Raw genomic sequence first — 9581 nt, 5'->3', positions numbered from 1 at the left:
TATAGACCAAATATGAAACCAAAGTGCAGTTCAGTCTATATCACAAAGACTCTTGCATTATGGCTAGATGCCTACTGAAATCATTTCTCACTGAACTCCTCTTATTCTTGTCCCAAATGATCCAGAGAAGAGATGCTGAGGCTTAAACTACATAAGAGAAGCAATTTAACTTAGGATTAAGTGTGTATCCTTTGCCATTAGCATTCTTGGGCTCAAATCCTTGCTAGACCTCATATATATTTAACTACTTAGAGCCTCAGTTTCCTCATCTACAAAATGAGAATAATATCTGCTTGGGGTTTGTTTTAAGGAATAAAGGAGATAGCTTGCATAAAATAGAGCACAGTGCCCTGTTCATTTTAGATGTTCGATAAATGAAAGCTATTGGGACGATAGTGTTATTGATAATAAGGGCAAAGTTAATCCTACAGTTCATCACTGAGGTATTAGAAAGCCCCTGCATCCACCAGGTGAGATATTCAGGAAATTATTTCTACCCAGCAATGGGCAAGGAACAATGACAATTTTATCGCATGTTCATTATTCTCTTTACTTCAAATACCTTTTTTCTTATTAAAGCAATACCTATTTATTCTAGCAATTTTGGCATATTCAGAACAGTATAAAGAAGAAATTAAAACTTTTCTGTGTATTCCTGCAGACTTTTCTAGGCATATATTTTACTAGCATGATTTATTTGGTATTTCATTGCATGATAAAGCATTATTTATGTAATCAATCATACTGCCATTTTATTTGATACTTTTTTACTATTATGAAAACATTTAGATAAGCGTCTTTGCTTTGAAAAGACATGTTTGAGCACATGTCTATAATTATTTCTTTAAAATCAAGTCCCCGAAAGTTCAACACCTGGATCCATCTAGTAGTATGCATGTTTTTCAAGTTTTTGATATATATTGCTAAACATCTCCAGAAGTGTTGCCATGGTTACCCTTATTAATATCACATCTGAGAGCACCTGTTTCCCATCAGTCTTCCGAACATGGCATATTATTTAAATTTTTCTTTCATTTATTTTTTTTCTATGTATAAAATTCTTGAATGCTGCAGGATTTAGAAGGCTGCTTTTTCATAGAACTGTGTCGAGAAGGCTGAAAAGGCAGGCAATCAACTGTCAAATAAAAGATTTGAGGGCACTATAAGCTTCAGGAAGCATTCGAAGTGCTTCTAGAAATTTTATTCCATGGTTTACAGTATAGACAATGAATTGCTGACCCTTTACTAATCCCAGTGATAAACCATTTGGAAGCAACAAAAAATATTCACACTGTTTCCCTTGGAAAGAACCCAAGGTCAGGAGTGGATAAGTGTTGGGGAGGCGGGGAAGAGGACCTTCTTCAGTGTGCATGCATGGGTACACGCACTTGGGAGAGTAGGAGGTAGAGGGGGTGGAAGTGGGGGAGGCAGTGGAGGATATGGTGAGATGGAGGAGGAATATGGAGCACTGAATCTCAAGGTGTGCTACAATGGCTTCAACGGTGAGATTACATCATCCTGGATCCCATGCCAGTTTTTATTGTTTATTGTCCCCCTAGGGTTCTCTAAATTTTCTCTCTTCTCCTTCTCCCGTTCTTCCCTTCTCTGCCTTCCTCCCTCTTCCCTTTCCTCAAGGGTCTCTTAATATAAAACCCCAATATTTTCAAAAATATGCTTACCATGGATGAAATGAAAAGAACATTTGATACACTAGAAACCTGCCCTGAGTCCTGCTTCACTTAATTTCCTTATCTGAGAATGGCGATGAAAATATCTGCCCTCAAATTTCACAGGTTGCTTTTGTTTTCAAAGGGCATAATGTATAGAGAGAACTTTGTAGTATCAGGAAAATAAAAGAATTTTTTTAAAAGAATTTTTGTAAAAGAAAGAACAGCTTAGCTCAGAGTTTAAAAAAAAAAAATTGGTTGTGAGGTAGTAGCTGTGTCAAAATTATACCTTAGAGCATAAAAAGAAGCAAGAACAAATATACAAGAAAACAATTTAAGGAACCTACTTTAGCTGTAGCTCAAAAGGGATACTTAAATGAAGTATTTATTTAATCTGGAGATACCTTGAGCCTCTTTCCCTTTTCATATGTCAACATTTCTTTTATTTGAAAAGAAAAGGAACCAAAATTCTTGCTTGGAATATTTTAAGTAGTTTTTTTAAAAATCTGAAGAAAGTAGCCTTACTTTATAGTGGTGGTTCTTAACCTGGACTAATTTTGCCCACCAGGGCACACCTGGCAATGCCTGGAGACATTTTTGGTTGTTACAACTGGGAGCATGCTACTGTCATCTAGCGAGTGGAGGCCACTCCCTAAACATGGATTAATGACACTGCCTTTAGATAAGTGTCTTTGCCTTGAACAGACACCTTTGAGCATATCTATAATTATTTCTTTAAAATTAAGTCCATAAAAGTTCAATACCTGGATCCATCTCGTAGTATGCATGTTTTTCAGGTTTTTGATACATATTGCTACCTCCAGAAGTGTTGCCATGACTACCCTTATAATATCACATCTGAGAGCACTTGTTTCCCATCAGTCTTCCCAACACTGCATATTATTTAAAATTTTCTTTCATTTATTTTTTTCTATGCATAAAATTCTTGAATGCTGCAGGATTTGGAAGACAGCTCATTCATAGAATGTCCTACAAAACACAGGGCAGGCCTTCCCTACGAAGAATTAAGCATCCCAAAATGTCACTAGTACTAAAGTTGAAGAAAAAGCATACTTGGCATCATATTATAGAATATTTTATTAGTGATGTATCTATATAGCACACACTTTATAACAAAGCAAGTTGCATTTCTAAAGTTTTATCCTCTATAACAATGCCTATTAGAATAGAAAATTAAGGGGAAAATGTGCTTATATTACTGATAAGCCATCAGATGCATGATTCTGTGACCCCAAACCTGATCAAAAAGCCAGAAATATCCTCCATTGAGGTTTATTTTTGACTCATTTTTTTATGATCCATATGCCTTTTTTTTTTATTTTCACATATAAAGAAATAGACAACGGAGCTTGATTTTCTGGAAAGGACATATGAATGAATATATATTTCTGAAGCACCCCAGAGCAATATTGTATAACACACTGTGTATTTTGATAACGTCTCCAATTAGAGAAAACGTCAGGATGGTTGAGTTAAAATAAGCTAAATATAAATTCTCAAATAAGCATGCATTGGTGTGTATGGGTATGTGTGTTCAAATATTTTTGGTTTAAACAATAAATAATATACAGCTAGTGAAGACAATTTATATAGGAAAGAATCCTGAAATGGGAGGATCAAGGAATTTTTTTCTAATATCAGCTAGGTGGCCAAGTTAATTAAATTTATCTGAACCTCATTTTCCACATCTACAAAAGAGAGGGAATTTCTTTCCAGCTGTAAAATTCTGTGACCCTAAGTCAGAGTGTTGAATTAGTAGGTTTTAAAGTAAACATGCTATACCTCCTGGCAAGAAAAAATAATCCCCTAGAATTTAGCTCTGTTGGAGCCTGTTGCCTCCCCTATATCCTAAGCCTATCTCCCCAGGAATACTTTCTCAAAGTGAATTCTAACTTCAGAAACATCACTTCCTGTTACAGTGTTTCAGGACCAAAAGATATGGTGACGATAATGTGATGAAGAAGATTATGGTGATGTCATCATTCAGTGGTAAACACCTACTGAAAGAGGTTATGATTTTTTTTATCTTTAATAAGTGTTTTATTTGTGGTTCAATGTGAAATTAAAGCAAAATATTAACCAAGGATACATAATATAAAATAATTTATTTTAAAAGAAGAAAGGCTCAAGTTTCCTTATAATATTCACTAGTCTTTTGTATATAAGACTATATGCAATTAAAATGTCATACAAAGGTGACTGATGGTCATAAAAAATAACCTGAGTGTATAAGTGAATTGAAGAAATGAAGAGTTTATATTATGTTCAATTGTGATTTTTAGTGCATGTTTCGTTTTAATGCTTTAAAAGTGATAATTCAAATGTCCCATATATGAACAAATTCTCATAATTACTGAATTCCTTCAGCATTAGAGGCAGACTGCTGACTGGAAATTTTATTCTTATTAATACTATTCTTTTTTTTCCCCCATCAAGAAGTGGGCAAATGACATGAATAGAAATTTTTCAAAAGAAGATATAAGAATGGCTAACAAACATATGAAAAAATGTTCAATATCCCTAATCATCAGAGAAATGCAAATCAAAACCACAATGAGATATCACTTAACCCCAGTGAGAATGGCCTTTATCAAAAAGTCCCAAAACAACACATGTTGGCGTGGGTGTGGAGAGACAGAAACACTCATACACTGCTGGTGGGACTGCAAACTAGTGCAACCCCTGTGGAAAGCATTATGGAGATACCTTAAACAGATTCAAATAGACCTACCATTCGATCCAGCAATCCCATTATTGGGCATCTACCCAAAGGAACATAAATCATTCTATGACAAAGACACCTGTACCCGAATGTTTATAGCAGCACAATTCACAATCACAAAGATGTGGAAACAACCCAAATGTCCATCAGTTCATGATTGGATTAGTAAATTATGGTATATGTATACCATGGAGTATTACTCAGCTATAAGAAATAACAGTGATACGACATCTCTTTGGTTCTCCTGGAGAGAGTTGGAACCCATTATATTAAGTGAAGTATCCCAAGAATGGAAAAACAAGCATCACATGTACTCACCAGAAAATTGGTTTCCCTGATCATCACCTAAATTCACATCTGGGAATGATACCAATTGGATACCAGACTGAGGTGGGGGCTAGGGGGAGGGGATGGGTGTATGCCTACATGATGAGTGCGTTGCGCACCGTCTGGAGAATGGTCACGCTTGAAGGTGCTGACTTGGGGAGGGGGGAGGTGTGAGGAGGGGATGGGTGTATACCTACGTGATGAATGCAATGAGCACTGTCTGGGGAATGGACACGCCTGGAGCTCTGACTTGGAGGGATAGGCGGTACATGGGCAACATATGTAACCTGAACTTTTGTACCCCCCATAATAAGCTGAAATTAAAAAAAAGAGGTTATGATTTAAAAGACATTTTACTCCTTAACAAAGCTGTTTAAAGGATGCCACTAGCTATTATGAAGAACCCAAAGATAGTTGCAACAGGTTAACAAACCACTTGAATCAAATTGAGCTATGAATTAGAAATTGTCACATGCAGCAGCTCATTTGTTAAACCCAAAGTGCAAATACAAATTGTAAAGATTAAAACTATTTGATTCCGTTTAAACTTACAAAACGTGATTTTTATATAATTTACTTCTTACCAGCAGATGTCAGTACAACCTAATTAACTAACATTTTAACAGTTAAATACCTGCCAGTAAACTGAGTGCAAATAGTCTTAAAATAGCAAAGTTAAAAACCTACTGTCAATGTTTTTGATTGAGAATATCTTGTGGGGAAGGGAGGGATATATACCTCACGATGGGTGCAATGCGCACGACCTGGGGAACAGACACGCCTGGAGCTCTGACTTGGGGGGAAAGGCGGTACAGGAGCAACGTATGTAACCTGCAATTCTGTATCCCCCATAACAAGATGAAATAAAAAAAAAAAAAAAAAAGAATATCTTCTTCAGTGGGGCTATAGAAAATATCAATACTTCAAAAGTTAAGTTAAAATGGGTCCTTGCCTAGGTAAATCATATTACATAAGTTTTAACACCTTGTTATCATCATAATTTGTCTTTTGCAGTGACATATAAAAGACATGACCTTAATTAAGTACAAATGCTAATCTGTGGTAGAGTGTTAGAATAACACATTACTTTAGAAAGTCACACATCATAGACACTAGAGCCAAACAAAACTCATTTGTCTTTGAGTAACATATACAACCCCTTGGAAAAACACATTGATTGCTAAAGAATACTAAAGAAAATCAATAATGTGATATTATTTGTTTTCTAGAATGTAGCCTTTTGCTCTTAGCAAAAGTTGTAAATTTATGACAGTAGCAGCAGCATCTATTATGTGCTGAATACTCACTCAGCTTATATTATTCTACATAACCTTTGTACCAATCCCGCAACATAGATACCAGCATCACCCACATTTTGAGAATACAGTAATTGACCTTCACAGAGGTTAGGTAATTTGTCTAACAAATAAAGGTTACAGAGCAGCCAAAACGACAAACCACAAGTGATTCCAAGGCTGTACTCTTCCCTTTATGCAATACTCCTTTCCTTTAAAAATGCTATTTCATGACTTTATATGGAAGAGGCCTCTCGCTGCTTGTTTGTCACACTTAGAGCTAAAGCTACATTCTGCACAAAATATTTCTACAACAATGATATGGGACACAGCTAGAAGTAGACTAAAATAAGGATAAAATAAAGGAATATGTGTAAAATTATTTTTAAAAGCAAAAGTCATAGTTATAAATTTCTTATAAAATTAAACATGCACATACCATAAACAATCCTGTGCCTAGGTATTTACATAAGACATATGAAAATATATATCCACAAAAACACCTGTACACAAATGTTTATCAAAACTTTATTCATAATCACCAAAAGCTGAAAACAATGCAAACTTCCATCAAATAGTTAAAGGATAAACATATTGTGTACAGTAAAACATCTATTGCATACAGTAAAAAATCCATACAGTAAAACTCTACTCAACAATAGCAAAGAAACAACCTGATGCATGCAACAACATAGCTGAATCTCAAAAGCATTAAGCCACATGAAAGAAGACAGACACAAAGGGCTATATACCATGTGACTACATATGCATGACATTCTGGAAAAGACAACACTATAGGGACAGAAAACACATCAGTGGTTGTCAGGGTCTGGGGTGGAAGAGGGATTGACTACAAAAGGGTATAAAGGAACTTTGGGAGATGATAGAAATATTCTAGATCATGATTATGGTGGTGGCGATGTGACTGTACACATTTATCAAGACTCATAGAATTGTACACTTAAAACTGGTGAATTTTATTTTATGTAAATTTTACTTCAATAAACCAGACTTTGTTTAAAAAGGGAAAGACATTAGACACATACTAAGTATTAATGATGTCACCAGTAATAAGATTTCTGAATAGTTGAATCAAACAATATGAGGTAGAAGAGAAGTTAACGAACAACCTGAATCCTTGCCTGGCCTGGGAATGCTAGAGAGCAGAAACCAGGGCTCTCGAGTAGCCTGCCAACCATTTGTTGTGTGACCTCGAGCAAGGCATTACTTCTCTCCAAGACTCAGTTATCTTCCTGTTAAAGAAATTGCATTAACTGTTTAAAGTCTTTAAACTTCTTGAACTTTTCAAGCTAGAAAAACAAAACCAAAACAGGACACCAGGTTCACCATTCCAAAAATTTTCCCCCTTGCTGCTCATTAAAGGAAAGCCCAAGTATCATATGTAATTGCTTTGATAGGAACATGGGGTTCACAATCTTACCTATTATCAAACTCCATTCCTTTAGAGAGGAAATTATACAATTTGGCCAGCAGGTGTCATTCACTCATTTATTTTAAAAAATCCTGACTATTCTTTATATCAAGATGCTTTTTAAATGAATATTTGTCTAATATTTTCATCTGTGGTGATTATGAACATTTTTTCTATGCATAAATGCTTAGAGGAAAGAAAGATGTCCTAAATATTCAGTCTGTTCCTCAAGTTTTTTCTCAGCTCTCATCGGGCATACTAATTAAATCTATATACCAAGACAGAAAAAAAAATCTCTTTTACTCCATTATGTGTAATGTTTCAAAGATTTTTAGAAAACAGAGTAGTGGTTTATCCAGTCTTGGCAAACTCAGTCCTTTAATAGCATTCTCTTCATTCTCAGTGTCACCTCCTGCATGAAGCCTTCTTCTGACATCTCCCACACCATAAAGCTTTATCCTAGGTAAAACAAATATCCTAGGTAAAACAACATCCACATTGTCTTGGAACTGATTATGTATAAGTCCATCTTTCATCTCTTTTGACCACTCCCCGAACTATAAATTCTGGGGAAATACCAGTACTTCATTACACAAATGCGTAGCATTGTACCTCGTGCTCGATAACGTTTGTTGATAATGAACAAGTAAGTGAATGAATATTTGAATCAAGTTTACCATCTCAAAATAAGTGGTGTCTCTATGACCAGGTGAAAAGTAAAAAGATCAATAAGTGGCCAGATCAATTGAAAAGCACATAAAGGCACATGACTATTTTCCTTAGAAGAACATAGGGGATAATTGTGGCCTATAGAAAGAAGTAAGGGCAGCAGCATATAGCAACCAAAAATTTGAGATAATGGGGTAGATACATGGCTTATATAATGAACTAGCAGGAAGTCTTAACCTCTTTGTGCCAAAGTTATTTGAGGATGCCTATGGACTCCTTCTCAGAATAATGTTTTCAAATAACATAAAACTCGTAAGATTACAAAGAAAACTAATTCCAATACAGTTATCAAAATATTTTTAAACTATTTATAAGATCTAGCAGCAGGTTTAAAATAACTAGTATAATTTCATAAAAGTGATGAGTGTAAATGATATTTTGAGAAATCTGCGACAACTGTAACATGATATGAAAAAATATTTTTGACAGTCACAGGCACTGCTAATCTTCCATAGTTTTTGCCTAAATTTACAATCAGTGAAAATGCTAGATTTCAGGCTGGTGAAATTACAGTTGTAATTTTTCTCCTTTCTAAATACATAGGCCCCTTAAATGCTATTTATGAATCACTTGAGGGGGTCTGTAGAGCAAAGGTTAAGAATCTCCCAGGCTGAAGAGAAGTTAGGATGGTGGAAAACAAGGAGTTATGAAGGATGAGGAAACAAAAGGATTTTCCTTCTACAGATAGAGTCTTCTCTCTCTCTCTCTCTCTCTTCAGAAAGCTCACCGTGTTCACTTCCTTATCTCTTATTTATTCTTCACCCCATTGCAATAGGGATTCTATCCCTGTCACTCCATGAAACCATCCTTTCCCAAGCCAAGCTTCATGTCTGGGCATTACGTAGTCCAATGGATACGTCTTTGTCCTTACTGTATTTGATTTCTTTTTGGCTTTTTCACAGTCGACTACACTTTTTTTTTTAAAGCATCTTTCTTCCTTTGGCTTAACTCTTTCTTTTTCTCTTACCACTTTGGAGGCTCCATTTCAGCCTCCTATTCTATCTGCTCGTTTTCTGCCTGTGAATGTGTCCCTGGAGTTCTACCTACGTTCTGCTTCTCTTCTCACTCTGCACACTTTGTCTGAACAGCCTTACCCATCTAGTCTACATTTCTAACCCAAGCCTCTTTTCTGAACTACATCCCTATGTTCAACTATCTATGATATACTCTTCTGAGATGTAGCAAGGATTCTTCAAACTCAATATATCTGAAACTGAACTCATCCTCTTCCCCTCTCTGTTTCTTCGTTTACTTTCTCCATTTTGGTGAGTGACATTGCAATCTAAAATCTGACCAAATCAAAAGTCTGGAAGCTATTTTTTACTTTGTCTTCTCTCTTACCCCCAACCATAAAATTAATTGCCAATCTTTCAAGATCATCTACCTTT

Source organism: Eulemur rufifrons, chromosome 8, assembly GCF_041146395.1.
Source record: "Eulemur rufifrons isolate Redbay chromosome 8, OSU_ERuf_1, whole genome shotgun sequence".
Lineage (NCBI taxonomy): Eukaryota > Metazoa > Chordata > Mammalia > Primates > Lemuridae > Eulemur > Eulemur rufifrons.
Note: the sequence above shows the minus strand (reverse complement) of the source record.